The 26,104-nt window shown below is 35.7% G+C and overlaps 1 protein-coding gene across 2 annotated transcripts in view; it reads left to right on the top strand.

Moving 5' to 3' along the window:
* Nucleotides 1-26,104, top strand: part of LOC138106396 (diacylglycerol kinase beta) — a 425,706-nt gene that overhangs the window by 5,040 nt on the left and 394,562 nt on the right. The window contains exons 3-6 of one of the 2 annotated variants that reach the window (XM_069006937.1): nt 8,763-8,874; nt 9,616-9,758; nt 9,842-9,881; nt 10,064-10,178. The gene's annotated coding sequence lies outside the window, so the exon portion shown is untranslated. The other variant, XM_069006936.1, reaches the window with a different exon arrangement.

The following is a 26,104-nucleotide window of genomic DNA, read 5'->3' as shown; positions in this document are numbered from 1 at the left end:
ATTTCTTTTAGAATATATTCTGAAGTCTTGTTTCACAGTTGAGGATGGTGTTTTAAGAACCCTCTTTTACCTAATTGAAAACTGTTAGGAAAGCTCAGGTTTCTGTAAAACAGTGTAATTCTCATATAGGAACATTTTCCTAGTGAAATCTGAGATTCGCCAGGGGATAGGAGGTTAATGTGAGCTGAAGATAACTAGATAGATTTTAGAGAGGACTTCAAGAATTTGTGTGAGAAGGAAAACAAATACTGCGGTTTTACAAGCAGGAGGTAAACCTGATCCAAGAATAAGTTTAAAATACTCTTCTGGTGCCAATCAAATGTTTCACATATTAAATGCTGGAGGATAGATCATGATGGAAGTGAAAGGCTCAGTATGCCTTGAGTCATCCAGGCTCCTGTCACGAGCTTGAAGTGATGAAATGTGGCAACAGCTGAACTTTAGTGAAGGAGCGTGTTTGTCACTGTCCATGGTGCTGTTGGACAGCGCCTGAACACGTTGTCTACCGGAAGGATTGTAATCATCACTGTTAAGAACAGTCATTCTTATTTTCATTAATATATTATGACTACAGTCTTCAAATAAATAATATATTCCCATCACAATGTGTCATTCACTTCCGTTTAAATCTTTTCGTGTCAAACATACTGCCAGACACAGCATTGATTCCTGTATATTCAAAACACTGATTCTTTATGAAAATGTCTAAGTTTTCAACTTGAATGCTTTTAAGGGTAACTATTAAACCCAAATTTATGAATCTAATTAAATGTCTTTATTGACATTTAATGTCTGTAATTTCCTTTAGAAAACATATTTTATTTCTCCTAGCAAGGAGAAGGTGAGAAGAGGTGGAACCATGGGTGTTTGGAAGGGAGTTAAGTGAATGGAGACAGAAAAGAGGGAGGTACACATAGGAGAAAGCCTAAAGATGAGATAAAAAGAAGATAGAAATTAAAATCAGGAGATGGCAACAGAGTAATGAAACTAGGAAAATGAAGAAAACAAGAAGACTGCACTCCTCTGCCTAAGAACCAAATTCTGCTAGTTCTACTTTTTTTTCAGTAGTACCTACCTCAATATCTCTTGACCTCTATCACCTGTCAGCACTACCTCTCTGTGCCATGTTTTACTTGGTACTTCTGTCCTTTTTAATTTTCTTCATAGTCCTTTCTATGATCTTTTTCCCTAAGACACATTAGCTCTTCATCAGAAATTCTTGCCACATGACAAATGTGGAGACATGTAGACATTAGACTTTCACTGAGTTTGGGCATGTTGGTTATATACACCAGTCACCATGCTCACTCTGATGAAACAGATGAGAGACCATGTTCAAAAAACCCCAAAGTGAAATCGGTATGTTGTCCAGAGAGCCTGGTATATAGTGCTCTTGGGAATGATTTCTTGCTGTCCATCCATTTTGTTACCAAGAGGGCAACTGCAGTAAGTTTCTTCTGAATGACTGAATTCCTTCTAACACTATGAGAAAGAGACCAAACCTTTTAGCTCGGGGACTTTCCCAAATGCAATCAGATAATGAGACTTCAGTACAAGCTTGTGCTGATTTTTCCAGCCTACAGACAAGTTCAGCTGTTCATGACTGTTGGAGATTACTCATGTGTACATTTTAATTTCTAAAATCTATCATTATTTCACTTTGGATTCTTGAAATATATCTTACTTTGATGGCTGAAAGCCAGTTTTATACCCTTTGTGATCCTCACGGTCTTATATTGATGAGCACTATCAGTAACAGCTTATTTCTTTTTCCCACTAGCCTAATTTTATGGTTTATGTCTTTTAGATGCAAATCTTGCTGACATTATGTTCTTTTTTAGGGTTTTAGAAGCAAGAAATTCAGAATGTGAAACAGTTAGAGGCTTAAGGTTAGGTACATGACACATTTGTAAGATCTACTTTTCCTTTGAAACGGCTCAATTTTTATTATATTTCTTGAGGCACTTGAAGCCGTTTGAGCCCTACATAACACAGCTGGATAGTACCTAGAAAATCAGAAGATGAATGGAACTGCTTCCAAATATTTCAAAGTACATTCTGATATATAATTGATCTCTCTAAAATTAAATTATTAAAACCTTTCAAATGTCTACAAGGACATGTAGAACAATAGCCTGTTTGAAAACAGTATACTATTGAAAAATATATTTCCACCATTCTTTACTAGGAACCAGAGTTAAAGTCATCGCTGAAAATCACACCAGTAATGAATTTAGGGTTCTTATTAAATGTTTTTGTGTATTACTGATTTGAATACTTGTAAAATGCAAGGAAATTTATAGTTTGTATTTTGTGAGGGCAGAATATTTCAGAATTTGTGGACACTTTATGCTCCATTGGACTGTATTGCATTGTACACTGTGTAATTGTGACGAATCAAGCCATGAAGTGTGGCAGTAATAGAAATTTGTTGCTGTACTGACCATTTTGTATTGCAGTGTTCAGTCTCAAAAAGCTCTCTTTTGCCTGCCGTTTAGTGTTCCAAAACTCTTAATTTTTAAAAAAGCTGCTAGACAATAGACAGTTTTTTTTGAGATTAGGTAGCCCAGATTTTCCTAAGTATCAAGGTCAAGGCTTGAAGCACAAAAAGAAAGCTGTTTTTTAAGCATTTTACAGTCTTGTGAGATGTTCAAAAGAAAGACACACCTGACACACTTGACAGCATCAGGGGAAGTAGAAAATGTGATGAAAAAATGTGTTTGAGAAAGCAAAGAGGTGTTTTGGAGTTCACCTCTATTCTTCACAAAAAAACATAATTTGGGGGTATTTTGTATAAATACTAAAGTAATGCCAGATTTTGCCTTACCAGTTTCTTCTCAGAGCTGTTACTTATCTACAAGGACACAAAATTTGCTGCAACTCAGCAAAATGGCTGTATTATTAAAGACTAAGTTCTCACATCTTTTCCTTTCCCAAGGTTATTTGTTGATTTAGTAGAAATAACTACATTTGTTTCACTATCCAGAATTCAACTCACACAGAGGTTATCTGTCACTCACTTACCAAGTGTTTCCAGAGGAGGACATAACTGCAGTACTATGTTTCAATTCTGTCTCTGACAATGAGAAGGATTTGTTAAGAGGTGACAAGCAAAACTGTAAAGAACATCACAAATGTTAAAAGAATAAATATAAATGCTGTTTGCATCTGGGCAAAGTGAGATTGAAATCATCATTCCTGGTTATCTCGCCTGAGGGAGCTGTCCTTGCCAACACATCTAAAGGTGCTAGCAAGACTAGCCAGGCATTTCAGTGTAGAGAGGAATACCACAGGAAAAGTGAATTTGACCAGCCCACATCTGGGTACCATCAGGTAAGGTAAGAAAAGAAGAAAAATAAGGAAAGAAAAGGGAGAGGGAAAATTCCTGAAGAAAATAAAAATAGACTAGAAATTTGGCTGGGCTATAATTTATGGCTATTCTAAAGGAACTTAGTTTTAATAATAACTGTCAGAAGCCTTTTGTGTACCTATGTAGTTCAAATATGAAATTATAAGTGAAGCTGGAGAAAAACTGAATGTGGCTTGAGTTCGTGTTTCAAGGGTGTTTACTCCGGTTGTTATTGCAGTTAAGGTGCTACCCAATTTGCCCTGCCTTAGCTCTAGCTCCTTCACATGAAATACCTCGATTTTTTTTTTTTCTCAGACACTTCATAGCTCTTCTGTGAGGCAGAAAAAGAAAGAAGAAAATACATTTTCAAGTGAAACCTCTTCACACTAAAGGCACCAGTAGTTTTACATTTAATTCAGTGGAACCAGATCTGAATTGATCCTTTTTCTTAGTTAGTGCAAAGAGAAGCAAAACTAGGGTTTTGTGCATGAAAAGAACAATTCACTGGTGCACGTAAATTATGTGAAGAATTCCAGGTTCTTTTGTGATGACTAGGAGATTGAATATAAAAGGACTTTAGTGTAAAGTTTGATAGTGTCATTATCCCATTCCTATATTCCTTTCCATGGGAATTGGTAGTTGCTGACCCTCAAAAACTGTTGTGACTTTACATGATCTGATTGTATAGCTGAAGACTTTTTGTTTTGTTTCCAGTGTATTATTCTGTTTTATCCAGAGTGAAGTTGTGCTCTGCAGTCCTTTAACATTGCCTCCCATAACAGCACACAGGCAGATACATAATTTCTGTCAGTCCTACCTAGAATTTCAATCATAATTTAGCATAATTTAGAAAGTTCTGCTTTAAATGTGAATTGCTCCATGTTCAGAATTAAAGGATCAGAAAATTTTATAATTCCTCAAATATCAAGCGTTAGTGCAGGATTATGAAGATGCTTACTGCAAAGTGCCTCTCTAATTGAATGGTCAATAACCTTTCTGATTTATTGATTTATTTTTGCATGTGTGTGTTGGTTTTAGCATTTCTGGGAAACAATGACAGCTCCATATATGTTTTAAGGTGAGAGAGACATCTGAATTCCAGAGAGAAAGTATGCTTAACTGTTTATTTTATTTACCATATTCATACTACAGGCCCAAATATCTGTGTTTGACAAGAAAAATTTATTCCTTCTTGGCAATAAAGCAAAATATATTAATTTGGATACTTCATGGCATTTTTTTTAACCTTAAAAAAAAATAGTCTTTTATCTAGCTGAGCAGATGTCCTGGGCATGTAGTATGAAACAAGACAAATATATTTTGTCTTAATCATTGTTTCTTCTGTGGAGATTGTTTGATTCATGCTCAAAACCAAAGGTGACCTAACCATCCTTCATGTATTTTCTTCATTACACAACAAAATCATTAGATCTTCAGTTTCTAGTAAAGCAAAATTTTGCAAACATAAATAGATATAAGTAAACAACTAAAGACCTGTAAATTTGTTTCAGTCAGGAGCTAATTTCAGCCTTCTCCTACCAAAAGTAACAATGTGGGGAGGAGAAAAGTACTTATGAAATAATAATAATAATATATTTATATATAAATAATATGTTTTTATTATCTCTCGTTCCCTTGTTAAGAAGCAGGGTCATCAGAATGTTATCAAACTGATGATGCTTCATTAACAAAATGGAATTGTAGGAAAAGCTTTAAACACTCTCTCTGCCTTATCTTCCCACTGTGAAAGGGCTCAGACGTTGGCTAATTTCCAAGAGACACTTAAACAAAGTCTACATGAGTAAGCAATTACTGAGCAAGTAACTTCTGAACTGTGCTACTTTGTGTGGCAGAAGTGCCCTCGTTACAGCAGGAGACAGAAAAGGACTGTAATGCAGAATGTCTCTGAAAAATCTGTCTGCCGTCATATTCATGGCAAACTTTACAATGCACGGGTAAATGATCAGCCTAATTACATTTCTTATATCCATCATAGAAGTCTCATTATTTCCTTCTGTTCCCCCATCTGTCTCTGCCCATCTGTTTTCTCTTATGGTTGGCCTATGAGGTCTTTGGGGCAGGGGTTGTTTTTTTATATATATGTACAATATCTAAGGTGGTCCTGCTTTACAACTAGGAATTATAAGCAAAATGATACAATAAATATTTTGTAACCAAACCTGCATATGTAAGAAACTGAGCTATCAGTAAATTATAGACACCTGAAGACCTGAAAACATCAGATTTGAAGCAAATTAAGGGAGCCTCTTTAGCATATAGACAACTTCTGGTTCTGTTTAACCTGTGTCTTCATAACCTACATATTTTTCCTTATGTCAGAAGTGCACAATTCAGCACATAGTTGTTCTCTCTGTAAGTCTATCAGAGTCAAGATTGTCACAGAATTGTAGGATTGTTGTCATTAAAGCATTGCTTCTGAAAACATGGAATGAAAATGCTCCTTTGGGACTTCTACCGGTATCCCGGCTTTGTCTGTTTGCAGCATGCTGGGTAGGATGTATTTGCAATGACACAGAGCCCGCTCTGGGTTTTTTCTGTGCAGACATGTAGATTCTACTCCCTGTCTCAGCAGGTTAGGATTCTGTCTTAAGTCTGGAAGAGTTTCTCTCTCCTAATTTGAGATTATTGAGGTTTCACTGTGACACAAAGGTGTTAGAACAGTCCAAGCAAAAATCGCCTATTTTCCCCTAGAATATTCTTTTTTAAAGAAATAGTGGTGTTGAATCCTTAGAGCAGCACAGATAATATAAATAAAGTACCTGTGGAGTAAAATTTTCAAAAATGATAAAAATGACAAGTTACAACTGTGTTGATGAAGACAACAGAATGCAAGGGTGTTTTTTATACATATATCTACTTTTCATAATTAAATTACTGATGTAATAAGTGTAAACTGGGTATTTAGGATTAAACTATGCTCTCTTCTACCTCATCCTTTGTTGATTTTTTTGTGTGCATGTGATTCCATAAGGTCAAAAAATTTATCTAGGTGATACACAGAGTTCTTAATTTTAGGATTTGCATCATCTGTGCCACCTGCCTCTGTGTGTATGCTTATTTATAAGTACTATAGCAACACTCCTCACTTGTCTAGTTAGAAACTCACATTTCCCCTTCCATGAGTTTAACACACATTTTCTTTAAAATTTCACTAATATAAAAGGTTCCAGAAAAAAAGCTTAGGGGTTCATAATGGAAGAAAGAACAATTGGAGTTGTGAGTTTATGACACAGGCAAACTTGTAGATATCTTTAAAGCCTGACTAATAGAAAACAAGATTGTGGGACAGTAAACAAGAAACCTTAGTCCACAGCAAAATGATTGGTGCAAGGTATTTATAACATGCCAAATTATAACAAATTATAACTTTTGCTTTATTTTGGGCTGTCTATAGGAACTCTTTCCATGTCTTCTTCAATAATCAAAATATGAGAGCATGTCCAAGCCCCTGCTCTCTAATGCTATTGACATTTAGTGACTACTAATGGTAATCCTCTGGTTGTAGCAATTGCAAGTATTTTTATAACTTTGTTGTTTATCTGAGAACAATATCTGTAATTTCTTTATTACATAGCAATTTCATGAAAACACCATGTCAAAATGTGCTTTGTTGAATCCTCGGAAAGATCCAATATACATTTCTAATCTTAAATGTATGAGTTGTTTCTATAAGAAGCACAGGAAAGGTTTGTCTCAAGTGCTCTCTCAAGTGGAGTGATGCCTTCCATGATGTACATTAGAGTCCTGAGCCCCTGGAATTGCAATATGCAGGGCATGGCCTCTTGTATTTTCCTTTCCACTCTGGTTTTCCTCCCAGCGAAAAGCAGCATGCACCCTGCAGTTCTTCACACCCGCCTTTGCTTCAATAAGCAGTCAAGAAAAGGCAACAATTCAGACAGCAGGGTTTCAGCTCACGGGGATTCCTTGACAGTACGTGGTGAGATGTTCTGCCTTTCCCACTTCTGCCTTGGAAGCCTTTTAGTGCCTTAAGTTATATAAAACTAAAAAGCTACTCTAACCAAGGAAGGACTCTAGCCAGACTTTGCTTTAAACATGCAACATAAAATAGTTCCAGGCAGTGCCCAGAAAAGACAGCTGTAGCTCCTAAAGGAGACAAGAAAATATTTTGTTAGCATCCTTTAAAATTACAAGGAACAATAACACAATATAGTCAGAAAAAAAAAAAAAATTGACACTTTGTCAGGAATAAAAAATGATTTATAGGAAATCTTAATCTGAGGATATTTAGGGTCATAGAAGAGGATTTTAGCCATTCCCACTTTGGTATATATGAATAAGGTAAATAAGTGAAAATAGGGATACAGCAAAAGGCCACTTTTGCTGAATGTGTGGAAGGGACAGATTGCAGGTTTGATTCCTTGTATTGAAGAGAACCTTGTTAGTAATATAAAATGGGAAATAGATTCACAATTTTTGATACATAAATTTCACCACTGTCCCCAAACTCTTATCAGAAAATATATTTCTTTTATATTTAAAACAAAAAAGTGACCCAATAACCTGGGGTATTTCTTTTTCTTTTAACTCTGGTCACACTCTTTCGGGTGGGTCTTTATAGTGCATATGGGATTCTATTTCCTTGTATAATCTGCCTGCTTTTCCATAAGTATGTAGGAAGTAAATTATAATAGATTTTGTGGGGAAGAAACAAAACAAAAGCGAACAAACAAACAAAAAAACCCAAACCAAAAACCCCAAAGCCAAACAGTAGAATAGCTGAGTTTCAATATAATTAGAAAAAAAATCTATCTTATTCCATTTATATTTTGTTCCATTTTCCTCTTTATATTCCATGTAAATACAAGACATCAAGTGGTGAGCTGTACTTTTCAGAAAGAAAAATACAGCTATATTTAGGCATCTGTATTTTTTACTTAGATGTTTGTAAAGAAAACTCTCAAACATCATTTTAATCCTTCTTTAAGAAAGAGAGGCAGAACTAACAACTGTAATTTCATACAGTATTTTTATATTTTTTACTTATTTTAATTTTAGAATAGAAAATTGTTCCTACCATTTTCATATTGGTGAATTTTCATCTTATAAATAGTGATATGTAAGTGATTAGGGTAAAATAAGCAACTGAAAATTATTCTTTGTGTGTCTCACTCTCTGGAAGTCTGTGATTTGTGTAACAGTGCATTCTATCCTTGTTAATCATGACAGATGCTAACTGGAGTGACTCAAAAGGAATCAAACCTGCAATAATTAATGCAAGATGCTGAAGACATAAAGTAACTGTGAATAAATCATTTCACTTCAGTTCATGATTTGTTGATGAATAATCATGAACTATCTGGAATTAATTAGCTAATAAATGTTTATGAATAACTATTGCCTTTGTATGTTTCATGATTTCATGTCTGTTTAGACTACTTCCGAGGAGGAAAAAAGACATGAACGTGTAAAGAGGAAAGCTGAAGAAAGATGGATCACAAAGATTTGTGATTACTTCCAGAATGTTATTTCAGAAATGGCAAAAGGTTAGCAGTGTGTCAGTTCATTTCTCTGAGGTGATTATGTGAAACGAAATATAAAAATAGGCTATAGTAAAGCAATTTGCAGCTACAGAAAAACCAGGTTAATGCTCTGATTGTTAATACCTTTGTACCTTTACAAATTTTAATTGGCTAATCTATCGTCAAAACTTTATTGTATGTATGGCAAAAACCAAAAATTTAAAGGTAAATGTTTTAAGGATGTGAATCTGAAGACAGACTACTTTTGATGTAAGTTATGTCTACGTTTCATTTCATTGCTTAGTGCATTGTCATTCACTATCAGGGAAAAATATTTTTTGTTCAAAGTTGTACTAAACAATTCATGTCTTTTCATGTCATATATTTGTAAATAATTTTAAATGTATTTTTAAAAAATTGTGCAGTTTTTTCAATTGCACAAATGTTTTCTTTAATTACATAGAAATTTGTAAATTCTTTTAAAAGCAGTTAAGGGTATAAAATCTGTTTACATTTCATGGGTTATCTGGCTGCACATCTTCTAAGAAAATGGAAACAAAATTTAATTCTCTCACAATTGAAAGAATTATTTTTTGGTCTCACAAAGTGTTTATTCAGGAGGTGAAACATTAAATCACTTTGATGAAAGCTTAAATCAACTTTAAAAAAAAGTATTTTTCACACAAACCCATAAGAAATTAAGTTTGATACCTCAGGATCTGCAAAAAGCGTATATTGTGTTCTAAGCCTAATCCTATCTTTCAGAAGGATAGGACACCAGGATTAATGAAGAGTTTAATGATCTCCTGCTGTGATGAAGAGTCCAGGAAGTAGCTGCTGTGAAAGCAGATGTTCTGGTACCAGCTGAGGAGCATTTGTGGAGGAGTCATGGAAGATATTTTTGCAGGGTGGGCAGTTGACTTAGGAAGGTCATAGGGAAGAGGAAGGAGTGGTTGCTAATATCTAATTCAGATTTTGGTCTTCATTTAAGGAAGAGGAGGTGTCTGGACTGATTGAGATTACTTCTGAAGGCAAGTAATGGCAAGGATGCCAGGACTTATGGCAGACTTATAGAGTACTGTATAACCTAGAGTTATTTGTAATTTCCTGCCTCTCTGGTCAGAAGAGTTATTCAAAGCAGTATGCCAGTGGTGGCTTAGGGCCCTCTGTGGCTCCTTCAGATACTGATATTCCCATATGTTCCTCAAACCAGGGTACAGAGTCTCCTACTGATGGAATTATGGACTTACACCTATCTGATGCATCTGGATGTGACCAGCAGCCGCAAATCTCAAGAAGATATATAAAGCATCTTTTGCAGAGATCAGGTACTGTTGCTCTAGCTTAACCATGATAAATAAAAAGATCCACTGACATGAACTGAGCAGTGCAGAAGTGCTATGGGTACTGACTGTCCTTTTCTGCCTGCATACCAGAGTTGGAAGAGCTTGTTCACAGATTACTGCTGTTTAAATTTCTTTTTTTTTTTATTTTATTTTGGGGGTGGGGGGTGGTCAAGTAGTGATTTCTTCTCCTTTTGAAACATAGAAAAAAAAGGAAAAAAAAGCCTATAAGCCATTTAACTGATACTTCAGTCTATAACAATCTATAATGTTGCACTAAAAATAGTTGAAATTAAATTCATACTTATATTGCTTTAATAAATACTTCAATATACTTAGTATATCTTGAGCACTTATTAACTCATCTTTTACTGATGTCTTAAGATAGTTTCAAAGCTGTCTTGAAAACAGTATAAGTTTAAAGATATTATCTTGTATAACTCATAGGACATTGCTTTGGGGCTAGGTTTCTTAAAGGTAAAATTAATTCTCATTTTATAGCTAAAATTCACAGCGATAAAGAAAAATTGAGACAAATTTTGAGCTTAGAAAATGAGGACAGTAGAATCTGTGGGTGACTATTTCTGTTGAAGGACCATACAGTCATTTGATAGGCTAAATATCACTTTAAGTAGTTTAATCCAGCTCAAGTTTAAGAGTCTCTGATACTGGGCCAGAATTTAAAGGACTTGAATGCTTGAGGTTGTATTTAGAGGCTTAGCAGTGCTTTAGAATCCTACTAGACTAATTTGCAGTTACCTGGTATCTGTAAAAACTCCATCAGGTAGAATAAACTGCACCAAAGTGTTTTCATTGTTTAGCCAAACCCCTGAGGAAAACCCCTTTGAGGAAAGTATGGCTACAGGAGGACTGAAAGAAGGCTTAGGAGGAGAGCTTCAAAGGAGTTTTTCTTTTCCACTGTAACAGTGCTTTTGAAGTAATTATGTTATGTACTAGCAGAAAAGTAGGCATATGCTGTGAAAATTGCTTATTGCCCTGTTTGTACCTGCCTTTTTTCTATCCTTGGCACCTTTCTTACACCTTTTCTTTGTCCGAATATGTTTGTTTTTCTTATCCTGAGGTTGCAAACTCTGTGTCACAGAATGGTCTCTTTATAGTTGTATGCTGCAAATTAAGTATGATTTGAATCATACTCTAGAGGTCAGTTCAAACACATTTTAGATAACAACTGTCAAAAGTTATTTTGTTCTCTTCCTAAAACTCAACTTTCTGTAAGACTGATTTCAATGTAGTTGTTCTTGAGTACAATTTGTCACAGAATAATTTGCTTTTTTTTTCTTAATTAGCACCTCCTGGTAAATGGTGCATGTGTAACTGATCAGTCACCTGTCACAACTTTTGTGGTTTGGGGTTTCTTTGTTCGCTTTTTTTGTTTGGTTGGTTTTGGTTGGTTCTTTTTTGTTTCTTTTTTTTTTTTTTTTTTTCTAATCAGGGAATTTGTATGAACTGAGACCAAGTGGGTGGAGGTCCCACGTGAAATGGGGACAGCTGAAGCCTTGTTGGTGCACTCAAGGTCTTGACACAAGGTTCAAATAAATATTCATGATAGCAATTGCAGTAAAACTGAAGTAGTTCAGGTATCCCTCCGCAGTCACTTCCTGGTCAGGGTTTCTGTGTTATCTTTGGTCTGTGGTGTAGGCCATAGCTCATCCACTGGTGAGAGGCTGTCAGAGGGGAAATGTAACATCATGTGCTAAGCAATGTCTTTACTGAGATAGTGACAACAGCCTGTTGAGGACATGAATGCTGCATATTTGGCTCAATAAGTATAATAAGTATTTTAGCCCAGGTGTCTGTGATCTCCAGATGGCACAAGGCAAAAATAAAAGAGGGAAAAAAAAAAAACCAGGGAAAAAATATGATGTAGCTTTGGATTGAAGAAACTTCCAGATATGGCTTCAACAGAAGTGTTTTTAATGTGATAAGCAAGAAAAATGAAGGCATATGCATACAAAGAGCATATGTGAGGAGTATAGCAGAAAACAGCTTGTGTGTCACAAATACAGTTCTCACAAATACAGTTCTCACAAACAGAACAATATTCTATCTGGGTATTTTGCCTATTTAAACTCTTTAGGGCTGTCAAAAGGCACAAGTCTGTGTCTCTAGTGCAAAAATAGTATTCTAGTCATTTCCTCCTGACTTGACACCACCACTCTCATGCCCCCAAGAATCAATAACAGTGTCCAGCAGAGAGGGAATATTACTGAATGTTAGCTGTCTGAGGCTCAGACTTGTCTTTATCTCTTTCAGATAAATTAATAGCCTGTCTCATAGTTCCTTCTGTAACTGCAAAATTCGATTGGAACTCAACACAAACTTACTGTGAAGGTGCTGCTGATTGTTAGAGGTTACTCACATTTCCAGCCTGAGGGAAAGGATATGGGAAAGACACTACCTTATTCAAATTAAGACCATATCCCTGTTACCTTGTTTGTCAGCAGCTGAACTTTCTTGTGAAACAGGGAAGTGCAACGTTCTGATTGTTTAAACTGGTACATATGTCTGCCTGCTTTTTAAAAGGCATTTCATGCTGAGAATACATGCTGAAAATGTTCATAAAATTCAGTGGCTTGCTGGGCAGGGTGAAGATGTTAACTTACTTGAAATCTTCAATGCTTTGGCACTCTGAAATATTAGACAGCAGAGGTAATGTAACATTAAGTACTGTTAGGACAGCTAATATTTTGTGTTGTGTGGCTTCTTTATGTATCTGTATAACTTCAACTTAGCAATAATTCTCATGAAAGTTATGGATAGTTCCTCAGGGTGACACCTACAGAATGTTTCTAAACTACCAGAGATCTTCAACACTGCACATATGTAGTTAGAAATACATAATGTTGATTGTAAAACCTATTTCTTTCTCTTCAATGTCTCTTGCTCTGAGGAAGTGTCTTTTGTAGTGCTTAGCAGCCTGAGTTGTGACTATTGGTGTGGAAAGCAGATTATGATGCAAGACTAATAAAATCAATTGAACCCTATTGAAACACACTAAAAATTGATAAATTTATAATCTAACAGTTTGAGACTCTGTTGGGGGTCACCAGGATTCTTAACAATACTCTAGAATTCTAAGTGGGTGAATTTATGTTTTTTGAATTATATAAAATTGTTTAAAAGCAAAGTCTTGAACATAGAGGTCACTATTTTCTGCAGGGATTTCTCAAAGGAGTTAAAAGATAAAAACTATTTTACTCCTTGTTTTGCAGGGTGCTTGATCACCTGCTGGTAACTGAAACTTGGCTTACTTTGTAAAGGCCTAGAGAAATGCTTGATTTTAACTATGGTCCATGTTTGGTTCTTGTTTGGTTGGGGTTTATGACTGGCAGAGGAGTTCCATTATTGGCAACTCCTTTTCCCTTAGGTACCCAAGGAAATTGGCTAAAAGGAAAATAAGCAGAGTATGATGACAAAGGAAAAGATGATGAACTATAGGGAAAAGCACTGAGTATTTTTCCCTGTTAAAAGACTGTAAATTATTAAATGTTTGTTGTTTTTTTTTTTTAATGCACCAAATACTAGAAGCACTGAAATTTTTATAAGCATATCAGTAGAAATGCTGATAATATAAAATATTCTCTTGCTTTGCTGGGTATATATGATGGAGAAATGCAAAAAAAAAAGTATATTAATGAAGTTTATCAGGGAGCAGAAATTGTTACCGACTATGCCCAGTCTACAGACATAATTATTGAACATGAAAATACCATACCAGAGAGGCCTTCACTACAGCTATGAAAGAAGTTGCATGGGTCATACTTGCAAAAGAAAAAGAGAATGTTTGGGTTTTGTTCATTTCAATGAATATTTAAACAAATAGGATGTTTGAGTTTTATGGGGAGTTTGGGGTTTTTGAGTTCTTTTGTGTGGTTTTGGATTTTTTTTCCCCCAAGTTCTCCTCTATCGGGAAACAGGTGATAACAACAAAAGCAGAATCAGTGTTGGACAGGATGGGAAAGAGTAATATAAGTGGCAACAAAGCCTCGAAAGAAACCTGAACATTATTTTAGTATTTTTAAATAGGAGTAGCACATTGGGAAGAAATTATTTACTAAGGGGATTGATGTTCAGGTATGCTATCTTGACCCTAGAAATCTTCTTTCTCCGATCATTTTGTCCCTGTAAAAAGCTGTGAGTGAGTGCAAATAGACTGCCAATAAGAATTTATGATCCAACTGCTATAAACATAAATTCCTAAAATGCAAACCTCTGTTATCACCCAGGTAAAGCAAAATACTTGTAGCAGAAATTCTAACAATATTTTTGCCCTTTCCCAGCCCTTACCAAGATATGCTTATTTCTAAAGATAATTTCGGAAATTTGAAAGGGTTTTGATGTTTCTGGTTTTTACTATGGAAAAGTAATTATGTTTTTTTCCTTATGACTCTATTTTGAGGTTAACATAAAGTCATGTTTGAGTTGGAAAATGGGGTCAACTTGTCACAAGCAAATCTGGTTTCTGAATTTTTACTGCCAAAATCTTTCACTAGAAAAGTTTCAGTTTGTTTTCTAAAATTATCTTTATGCCACCTCCTCATACTCCTACTCCCTAACCCTCACTTCTGGAGTGTAATGAAATTAATGACTTTTAAAGAGGAAAGCAGTGGAAAACACAGCAAAATGACAACAGTCTTGATGAAGAAAAATCATATGGTGTGTACAGACAGTGTTTAGCTTGATGGAAGGTTCCACAATAAACCCTTTGCCCTCTAGTTTTAAGCTTGCTGTTTCGATGTCAGTGTAGTGTCTGCTTTCTAGAAAGCATAAAGCAGAGGTTTTTATTAGTTTGACTTTACTGGGGTTGCTATTAGAGGCTATCATTCTGCAGAACGTAAATTGCATGTGTGGCTGCAGAGCAATAAAATTACTTTAATTCATTAGATTACAAATCTCTCAGAAGAAATAGCACTGGTATTTCCCAGCAACTGCAGTTCAAATAATGCTTAGTTTTTACTGGTCCAATAGTACAACTTTAGCTTGAGGCTTGATTTCTGCTGGGTGCGTGCTCTCAGCTGATTGCACAAAGTAGGAGAAGTAAGAATTTGTTATCCTTCAATGTACATGACCAAGGAGTCTCCTGAGAGACAGCATAGTGGGAAGGGAGAAGTCTATTTATCACACATTACTGGGGCAAAGAAATATGAAAAATAAATATTACTTGTGTTAAATTTGGTTTACTTAAATGCTTGGTTTGCAAAACTGTTTGAAACATTCAAAGCACCCCAACGGGTGCCAGGGGGTCCATGAAAATTAACCTTAAAATTCTGCTTCAATAGACTGTAGGTAAGCGGAGTAACCGCTTTATCGGTTTAAACTGGAAATGTTTATATGTTGTTAAATAGGTCATAATCACAGTTAATAAGAGATGAAGCAGACATAGTTTTTATATTCCAGAGAAGTTAAAAAGACTCTGTATGTCTAAATATGCACTAAATTGCCTAAAAGGAGAAGAGAAGGTTAAGTTGTCATCTAAATGTGCTTTTTTCTTCTTCTCCCTCCACCCGAAGTACCAGCAGGAGTATACCTGAACTTCCATTAATGCCTTGACTATGGACTTCATGGTACAACTTATCACTTGACTACTATGGATGCTGAAAATTCTTTAGAAAAATTACATTAGAAAGCAATGAAAAAAATCCATAGAAGAGAAGTTTTGTATTCATTCTTTTAATAAGAAAATGTTGGTATATACAAACATCCTTTCCTCAGGGTATTTCTGAATGCCAGATAACTGCGGAATGAAAGAGTTATTTAGAAATTTTTGCTATAAAAGCAGTATGCTCATAAAAGCTATTGTAATATAGGGCAAATATCTTACTGTGCTGAAGCAGAATGTTGAAATAATGAATGCTGAAAACAGTCTACTTCATCCTAGAAAGAATGGAGGATATGAAAGAATCAAGTGTATTCATCAAGTGAAAACACTCAATTCTCCTTTATGAGTACAATAACTCATAAGTTCCAGGTAGTTTGTTGTACAGTTGTTACAGAGTTCAAATCAATCAGACAACTGGTAATTGGGTTAAATTCAACATATACAAATATATAAACAATATATGAAGTTTTCCTTCACTGTGAAACTTCGTGGCATCAGGTGAAGATAACAAATTAATCTAATTACTTCCTTGATTATATTCACAATATATTGTCATTTGGCTTGCCAGAAAAGAGCTCCATTCCTTAATAGTGGGCCTGGAGAATTTCTTGGAAGTACCATTTTACAGACAAGTTAGTCATCTTTAATGTTACTTTGGAAACCCTATGGGATCACAGAAGACCAGAATAAAATTCTGGTTTTGATGTGGGAAATTAGCATTTTTATGTCTTCTTATGATAGACAACAAAGGAATTCTGGGTTGCAGTATGTGGTGGCAGCTAACCTTGGCCTTTGTTTAAACCAAAAGAAAGGCCTGTGACTTTCCCACACGTGCACACACCATGATTAATCACAGCTGCTTTGCAATGTCAAAAGGTGGGGATAAGCCTTTCTGAAAAAGCTCTTACTTTCAATGATAATTTGTATGGCAGAATCTGAGGAGGGGAAAAAAAACCCCAACAATGGAATTGGCATGACAAAACTACATAGGTTCTCTTATGTGGATGGTTTGTCTGAGGTTTACAGATCCTGCTTGCCAAGTACGTGAAGGCACAATCCAGAGGAAACATGGTTGAATTTCAGGAGTGTGTGCCATTTGAGAGGCCTTCCCAGCACTGTGAGCGTGACCATTGGTCATCTCGCGCTGCTACTGATGGATCTACTGCACACTTCTTGTGTTGCATGCTGAAGTTTGGGGTTTTGATGTAGAAATACACAGCTTTAAAATTCACAGTGATTTGTTCTATAAGCTAACTGTAGTTGCTATGGAATCCAAATGAGGAGAAACATTGCTGACACTTCTTGCTCTCCTCCCTTGCTGCTTGTTCTTTTGCTTAATTCAAGTTTGATTCTTTCCATATCCTTTGATGGAGGGAAATGACCATTAAAAAACAATTCTTCTTGTGATGTTATCCAGCTTATTATGCAGAATTATTATAGAAAATTCTGATCTGAAATAGGAAAAAAGAACACATAAAGTAAGTAAGATGTTTAGGGTGGTTTTTTTTTTCAATGCTAACACAGGCTAAATATATGTCTCCTTTCATCAGTGATGTAATTATTGTTTAAAAAAATGAAAGCAACTGGCATCCTTTTTTGTGAAGAAGAAATAGTATTTACTGGGGAAAAATATTATTTTAAAGTAGTAATTTATTGCTTCGTCTTCGGATTTACTAACACACAGTGTGGAGAATCCTATTATTTGGGCCATGTGGGATACATAATTTGATAAGCAGCTTCCACTGACTGTTGTAGGAACTCTGCTTTTTGATTTCTATGATAATATTTGTCTTAGCCAACAATGATGGATACTATTACATATCTTAAATGTTATATTAGGCCACAGCTTCTTGTGAAGTATAATCTTCAAAGGAATCATTTATTCATTTGTGCTCAAAGTCATGTGTTCTTTAAAATTCCCTATAATTTAAAAATAATGGTGGCTCATACACTAAAGCAATAAAGAATAAAATGGCAAGGATGTTTTCTTATGATATATCTGTAAGGAAGTCTTGGCTCCCATAAAAATGAGAGCAGACTCTAATATTTTTTTTCTTTCTCCTATTTCATGACCTGCCAAGTCAGGGTAGCCCCTTACTAAAACGTCTCCATCATAAAAATTAAATTCTTTCACTTGACTGAAAATCTATGTGTCAGGCCCAAACCAAAGTGCAGCCAGACAAATTCCTTCACTTTTTTCGTCTTTGATGCCTTTTGTTTCTGATGCAACTAAAATAGAATAAGTTAATATATTAAAAATTGATAAAACAACTGATATATGGGTTTTTTTACTCACAAGAGAGGAGATAAGGTTTTATTTTTAGTCTTTAGTCATGGGAGAATGGAATTGTGTGGAGTTTTTTTTCACTTAACCTGACTTGCTTCTTTGGCAATAAAGCTCACTTTTCTTTTAAAGTGGTTACAAAACTGCTCTTCCAAAGGCTTTTATCTCTTAATTCAATTTCCAAATTTTCTCAATAGGCTCTAAACCACCGACCAAAACAAATTGTTGCTCCTGTTGCAGCCAGTCCACCTTCGCTGTCATTTGATTATAAATGTTTCAGTGGTAGTACTGTCTAAATATTTCTCTAATTCTGTTCCCAAAAGGGGAGACTCATTCTAATGACTTTATGCTTCAGGGGACCATTTATTAGTCTTGTTAGTACACAGGTAATGGTCTCTACAGAGAAAGGGAAATTTCTCTGTCCTGAAAACTTAAATTCAAATTAGTCAGTATTTGTTTTTTTTAAAAGTGAAGAGTAGGAATCCATGAATTAAAAAACACTAGCACATTTTGATTTATTTTTCCAGTTTATCAACAGTTTGGCTTATCTGTTCCCTAACGTTAATTGGTTAATGTGTTAACAAGTAATTAACTGTTTGCTGAAATATTTTTTGTTCGTTTTGACTGTATATTTTATTCTTCATTGAAATTGCCTACCAATTTCAGGATCTATCTACCTATTTGTCAGCATAGATGCATCTTCTGAGTAAATAATAATTTCTTCGCAGTTCCCAAACATAAGGTTCTGTTTTCCTCCGGCTTCTTCATTTATGTTACTCCTGGAAGACAATATGTCTTTGCAGTTAATAGAGCATATATGACCCAAAGAGGGTATAGGTTTTTGTGTACAATTTTCCATATTTCTTACTGGCTATCTTTAAATTCCACTTGGAAATCACTTATTTACAGGCTATGTGCCCAAGGTGAAGGTTTAGCATTCCAGTTAAGCAACCGTTGTAATAAAAATAGAAGATCTTATATGCTAAAGTGCTGTAATAACATGTTCTTAATACATTTATTGCTTCTCACCTCCCTTCCCAAAAAGAAAGTAGCTTTTCCCTCCGTGTGTACCACTGTGAAGAGTGTGTTTCAGGTCTTTGGTAATATGTAAGAAAGTGTGAGTTTATATCAGGAATAAAAGTCTGTGCATTTACCAGTTTTTACAGTCATCTTCAATGATCTCTCATACTGCCTGTGTGACTTTCTGTGACTCTGGTTTCCTTCAGCTACTGGGACACCTATGAACTGCAGTACTAGATGCTTCTGGAGAATTCAGTACTGTGAAAGATATTAACCAAGCAGGCCAGAAGGTTCTCAACTTTCCAAAATGCATTAGATGGTTGAGAAAAGGTGTGCAGAATTTCCTCTGCAAATACTGAATATTAAGAAACTTCAGACAGCTGCATGCTGTCTACTTTTTAAAATCTATTCAAGTAGTATCACTTCCTTCAGAATAGGATATAGTGCAAATCTTTCCTACTGAATCTGACTTTTATTAATTATTCTTTTTATTGATGGGTGGCTAATTGTGTTATAGTCCCATATGGGGCCATTTTCAGGGCACTAGAAAAATGTAAATAATGCCAATTTTTGTTTTGAATCTTTTGTTTGGATCTCTGCACGGCAATGTTATGGTTTTTTGATTTGGGACTAAGCCTATCCCAAAAACTACCTGACCTAGCTAAAGCTGTTTCACTGTTTAAAACTTAAACTTATTCAGGATTTATTTCATAGCAGCCACAGAAATTTCATTTTTAAAAGAAAAAAAAAAATATTTGTTAAAAATATAGTCTTCAACATTAGCTTTAATATTAAATTTACGGGCCAGAAGACCACATTGTGGGAAGTGCTAGATGTTCTGTTTTCATTTATTTCAGAGATCAATGATGCAAGATAACATAGTGTGGATTAATCTGTCTTTTGAGAACTATGAATATTCAGAGTAAACTTAATGATAAGGAGAAAATAAAGCATGTGGCTCAGTGCCTCTAATATGTTTTGGCACTGAAGCCTCAAATTAAAATGCATGAAAGAAGAGGTAACTATTCTTTGGCAGATTGTGTGGGGTTTTTTGTTACAGTATCTTCAATAATTGTTTTAGCTATTAAATTTTTAATCTTGAGTGAGTACTGATGTAATTAGTATATTAAAATAGCCATGACTGACAAACTCCTCTGTTGTACTTTTTAACCAAAGGGAGCAAACATGCATCTCAAACCACCTCAGTGTGGTCAACTGCCTTACCTCAGTAAGGATTTGAGTAAGGAGGGTAATTTTGAGCCCAGGGGTGCAGGTGGGCAGGTGATTGTGCATGACGTTGGGGGCATAGAACCTAGAAGATGCAGGACTTGATTTGTTCATCTGGCTCCCTCAATTGTAGATCTCTCTAGAATGTGGAAGAAAGTAGTATGTGGAATAATTTTAGAACTAAAATGTATAAATAAACAGATTGGCTAGAGAGTTTGTGGAATCTCCCTCACTGGAGATATTCAAGAGCTGTCTGGATGCAATCCTGTGCCATGTGCTCTAGGATGACCCTGCTTGAGCAGGTAGGTTGGACCAGATAACAAGTTGTGGTCCCTTCCAACCCCACCTATTCTGCGATCCATAATCCATTAATTTCAGAAATCCAAAAATGCCACCCACACAACTATATGATTATTAATCTGATTTAACACTAAGAGTGTTCAGGGAACAAACTTCAAAAGAATGAAAAACAGGTCAAATAAATATAATTTAGAAACTGATGGATAGTGCCTTTTGGCCAAAGCAAGATATGTCCAATTCATCTTATAGGCTTCCCTGATCATTTGGGCAAAGGAAATGTTGCAGGTTTAACAGCAGTCATTCTTACAGCTTCAATCCGCAAAGATTAAGCGGATTGAATAGCCTGGTAGACTGTGAACCAAAATTCAGAAAATAGATTGATCATGGAGTAATGGAGAGAGGTTTTCAGATGGCAAAAATAGGTTGCCATGTTCCTGTTACATAAAAAAAAACCCAAAACCCCCTATTTCCCACCCCCCCAAAAAAAAAGAAAAAAAAACCCCAAACACCAGCCCCCCCCCCCCAAAAAAAATCCAAAATAAAGAAAAAAACAAGATAAAAAAAAGAAAAAAAAAACAAACCAAAAAGAATAACCAAACCAATGAAACCTCTGGAAAATTTGGGTCTCCAGGAGGGGAAGCATGCTAAAGCCATCTAGTAGAGAGCAGCAGTTGTAAAAGGGCAAGTGTCTCTTGAAGTTTCCCTTTTGAAACCTCTTTGCCAGGGTTCAAAGATGGAGCTATCTTCTGAAAATGCAACCAGGGAGGAAATACTTGTTGGTTTTTATGCAGTAACCTTGGATTGTGACATTCAAGAAACAAAGGCTATCCTTCTATGTCTCCTTCACCTCAAGGGCCTTGAACCTAGAGATCCTGTAGCAAAAGACTTACCCTAATCATGAGGCAAGATTAGGAAGATTAGGTGTAGTTTTTTCTTTGCTTCTGCTGAAGCTAAGAGGGAGTCCAGCAATGCGTACAAATTTATTTGGCTTAGTGGTAAAGCAGGCAGTTTCCTGTCTAATCCAGTGTTACTCACTGAACTATTATTTCAGCCTGAGAGTCCTTGTGGTTTGTGATATTTGTGGGTAGTTTATTGACTGTTTTTTCTTCCATCCCTTTCCTGAATCTAAAGTAAAAGGCAAAAACATTTTGCCCTTCAGCATGATCAGAAATCAAAAGTGTGTTAGAAACAAACTTACTTTGCCCTTTGTATTCTTAGAGAACAGAGGCTCAGCTTGGACTGAAAAAAAAGGTTGCTTTTATTCATAATGTGTCAAAACCTGGATAATGAAAAACTCTAGGATGTAAAAGATACAGGTTTAAATCTCCAACTAGAGATTAGAATTCAAGACTATTTCTTGAAAAAGTCTTTAGCCTCTAGCCCTGTGCATTCAAAATATGTAGTGAGACTGTGTTTGATGTTGTTTTGATGAAGGTTGGGATTTGTTCTCTTACAAATACCAGAAGAAAAAACAGGATATAAGTTTCCATTATCATAACTTGCCAGTATCAAATACTTACCAGCAATGTATTCTGTGTCTCAGAGTGACATATGAGTGAGTCACATTTGATTCATCTAAATGAATGTTTAGGTGAATAAGGCTGTTTCTCCATTGACATTGGCCAGCGATAATGTAAAAGGAAATTCCATGTCCAAACTTCCTTTATGATTCTCTCTTCCTAACATGACATCAGGATTACTTCTTTTCTTGGTTTTTTGTGTATTACTCACATTTGGGTAAAAATAGCAGCAATAGAAGGCACACACACGAAAGACTGAAGTGGAGCGTCCTATGCGGAGCATGAGCCTAACATGGCTGCTCACTTATAGCTCTGATATCTTTCAGTAGAATTCTCTGCCCCTTCCTTTGATCTCTGTTGTGGATGGAGGTTAATGGTATCATTGTCACCTTTAACCCCTCTTCTGAATGCAAATAAAGGTTATCAGGTGTGTTAAGCAGGTGTTGCTTAATGCTTATGGAAAGCTTTTGTATTTTATATTTTATATCCTGCTTGGCTGTTGCTTGAGAATATGTGTCTCTGAGCTGCAGATCATATTTCCTTTGGTGCTCAACCTTGGGTTGTGCTCATCCTGAGCTGAACTTTGCTTGAAACTGAGAAGGTGGCACCTCCCCAAATGACCACCAGAGACCACCAAATGTGCCGTGACAAGTATTACATAAGGTTGCAGAAGCTTAACAATTGTGCAATAGGTAAGTGGTAACTGTATTAGATAGGCAGGTTTCTGGAGATTTCAGTGTATAAATTCACTTCCTTTTTATTCCTTGGCACGATTGATTTGTAGAAAACTTTTACCTCTCACCCTGTGCAGAATAAAAAATGTCCCCTTTCTAAAACTGACTGTTTGTGTTTAGAGAGTTCCAAAATTTGGCAATTTATGACGTATTGAGAGGGTCAGTACCTGCACCCATTGAAAACTTTTTGGACAAAAATATACTCAAATGAACTTGTGAATTTCTAAGTTCTTATTTCAAATGCCAGATGCTTTAGGGATTTGCTAATAAATTTTTGCATGTATTTATAGACATATATATATAATGTTCTATTTTCCTGACTGTTTTTTTTTTCCTTTTCTGTCCCCTTTTCCATTTTTTTCCTTTCCCTTCACTGCTATAGTTTATTTAGCTTTTTTCTCCTTTTGCTTCCTTCTTTATATTGCTTTTCCTCCTACTACCTGAACCAGTATGAATTTACGGATCTACTCAGTGTAAGTAATACTAATTACATACTGTTGGAGTCATAATATAGTCAGAGATTTCTTTTGTATTTCAGCCCTGAGTGTAAGTAATTTCTATCAGTTACATAATATCCTAAACAGAAACCTATTAATTTAAAAATTCTGAAGAACCCTGTACCATATTGATATTTGCGCTTGTACAGCAATATGTTCAGACATCTGCACAGGCAAATGCTTCATAAACTCTGAAGTATAAAACATATATATATTAAAGTGATTCACACCTAGTCAGATAAATAAGGAGCCAACCACAAAACCATGAGGAAAACAAGACATGCACAGAAATAGAATTTCAGGGTGAAACTTACAGTATGCATTTGAGTCACTTACATGGAAAATTTAATGAGATTAAAATTTAATCCCTATTCTTTTTGGAAATGGAACACATTGATATATACATGATGACAAAGTCAGTTAAAAAAGATGTTTTGAATAGAGCACCAAACAGATATTAGTGTTAGAGGATTAAGAATTAGCCTAAATGAAATAACATTAAGATATTTTCTAGTTCACTTCTAAATTCCTTTTGAAAAAACACTTAAAGAGTTTAGAATCTGACCAAACTTTAGTAAAGATTTATTGAAAGTGTTGGAATGCATTAGGTAGAGGCAACATTTTGTTTACCAGTCCAGACACATTGTTTTGGACTACAGAAATCATTTGAAGTACATGCAAATCTTCAAGTGCAAACTGTTATGAAAGTTGAATGCTACTTTAATTATTAAATCCCCCCCACTTAACTGAATTTCTGAACTTTCCTGGAAGATCATTTGTTTTACATATTTTTGGTTAGACTATAAGGTCAGACTCAACAAGTATGCAAGAAAGAATATCTCACTGAGAACTAGTAACACTGAGGCTTTTATAACTAATTTAGTAAAACAAAGAAAGTTTTATTAATTATACTTTCATTTTAATAGTCTCAAAAGAGTACCAAGCATTTTTCTTCACATTTTTTCTAAAGTGAAGCAAGTAATTTAGAACTGCAATTGGCTAAGTTTTCTTTGCTTAACTTATTTTTATCTTCCTATTTCCATTCACCAAAGTTCTTGCATTCAACTTTCTCTTTCCTCTTGAGTGATTATTGCCCTGAAATTTGATTTCAAAGAGCTGCATAAGAAAGGATGAAGTATTTTCACTGCGAGGACAATGTTTGTCAGAAAGCCTGAGATACGCTGAAGTGCCCTTCAGTGTGACAGAAGCATTTTTCAGTGCTGGGTGACACAGCACAGAGACGTCAACAGGAGTTCTGTTGGCAGCAAAATGAATTAAGCATGGTTTCATAAATACCTGTCTCTTGGTTGAATTGTCTCACACTTTAGATAGTGAAAACTATCATTAAAGGGTATCTGTCTCTGTACCTCCTCCTGCCCTATGGTTGGAGTTTTCATATTCTTTCTGTCTTTCTGTTTTCTAATGTGAGTTGAGCTCGGTGGGAGACATAGTGAGTGTTTCCTCTAATTAACCATGAATTTCACAAACATTTTAGGCATACAATATTATTAGGGTTTGTAATTCTTTGATGTAAATCAACCCATATATTCAGCTGTGAGTAAAAGAAAACCTGATGTATATTTATGCCTTACTGTACAAACCTCAATTTCTTAGGAAACTGGGTTAAAAGTGCTTTCGTCAGGCTATTTTGATGCTAGAATTTGTGCACTATAGAGGTCAGGCAACAACATGCTGCCAACAGCAAGCTGTGGACTGAGCTGTAGACAAAATGAATGAAGTGAATAGGGGCCACAGCTTTAATAAAAGGTCCTCAACTACATTCTTCTGCCTGCAGGCAGCTATATCCATTCTTCAGCTATATCCATTCTTCCCCTATTGACAAATTGTCTGACACTTTTTAGATATAAACTGGTCCTGCTTTGAGGTTACTGTTGTACTCCTCAGGCCTGGTGAGGAGTCCAGCTGAGGGTTTTTTCCAGTTCTGTAATATCCCCCTATTTTATCAGTCCTCTTTTGGAATTAACTTACTGAAAGCAAAGATATTTCACTGCTATTGACAGCACTGGGGGGGGGGGGGGGGGGGGTGGCAAGGAGGGAAAGAAAAGAGTTCAGCATGCAGGCAAAGTTCCACTGATAGAGCACAAAAGAAGGTTTCAATCCCCCCAGCTCTGTTTCTGTAGCTGCTCATGAGATTTTAACACTTCAGCCAGATTAACACTGTGCAGCCGTGCTGAATGTATACATACAAGCAGCTCCTGGACTAAGCTTATCGAAGGCAGAAAGATGAAATAAACTCTGCACTAATTTCTCGTAAGGGCTTGGAGTCTGAGTAACTGCAGTTAAGGGATGGCTTCTCATCCTTTTCAAATAAAATTTGATTTGCCTTCCACTTTTTATGGCCAGAAACAGGGTATTGAAGATTTTAGCCAGGAAGCTAAGAAAGTGCCTTGGAAATCTTCAGCGGGTGATCTACGCTTCAAACCATTGTACTGCCAGTGCTTCAGGAGTGCAGGCAAACAAACATCATAAGTATTTTGGACACGTAGTTAATAGAATGTTGGAGCTGGAGAAATCTAGTTACTACAGTCAGAGAAGGGCAGAGAGACTGATGAAAACAAAGTGCATGATGGCAGTGGAAAACAGGCATGAAGAGAAAAAGCTGACAGAAAACATTTGTAAGTTATGCTGACACTGAGGAAAATAGGATGGGAAGGGAGCAGAAACCAGGCCTATTTTACTCTGTGTCAT

The sequence above is a fragment of the Aphelocoma coerulescens genome, chromosome 2 (assembly GCF_041296385.1).
Source record: "Aphelocoma coerulescens isolate FSJ_1873_10779 chromosome 2, UR_Acoe_1.0, whole genome shotgun sequence".
NCBI lineage: Eukaryota > Metazoa > Chordata > Aves > Passeriformes > Corvidae > Aphelocoma > Aphelocoma coerulescens.
Note: the sequence above shows the minus strand (reverse complement) of the source record. Positions and strands in the feature narration are given on the sequence as shown.